Consider the following 559-nt stretch of genomic DNA (forward strand, 5'->3'; position numbering starts at 1 on the left):
TACTCAAAGGCAAACAAACGAATAAAAGTGGCAACCTTCATAGGCCTTCAAAATTCCCCTTATACGTTTTCCAATTTGTATTCAGATTATATACTCCCAGTAAGAAAGATTTATCGATTTATTGCGCGTGAAAACTCTCCGGCAGATTGGTTTATCTGCCTCAGAGTCAGGCAGTGGTTTGTTTTCCTTCGATCAGCTGATGCAAATAGAGCAGGCCTATCAAATAGTGATTGGATATCACTTGTACAAGCATCGGAGCACTTTTACAAGCATCAGAGCGTCAGTGTAGCACTTTTACAAGCATCGGAGCGTCAGTTAACACTTTTACAAGCATCAGAGCATCTCACTAAAAAACAAACACATGTTAAAAGAGAGAATTGTAAACACAGCGATTCAAACTAACAGCTGGACGAGATTGGGTCGCATATTAATGTTGTTCTCGATCTTTCTTCTTCCGCAGCTGGCCCTCGCGCTTGCAGTGGGACTCGGCAGTGGTCCTGGGGTGCTTGCAGAAGATGCCAATAAGGACTCCGTTGCCTCAGCGGATTCTTCGAAGAGC

Source organism: Penaeus monodon, chromosome 30 (genome assembly GCF_015228065.2).
Source record: "Penaeus monodon isolate SGIC_2016 chromosome 30, NSTDA_Pmon_1, whole genome shotgun sequence".
NCBI classification, from domain to species: domain Eukaryota; kingdom Metazoa; phylum Arthropoda; class Malacostraca; order Decapoda; family Penaeidae; genus Penaeus; species Penaeus monodon.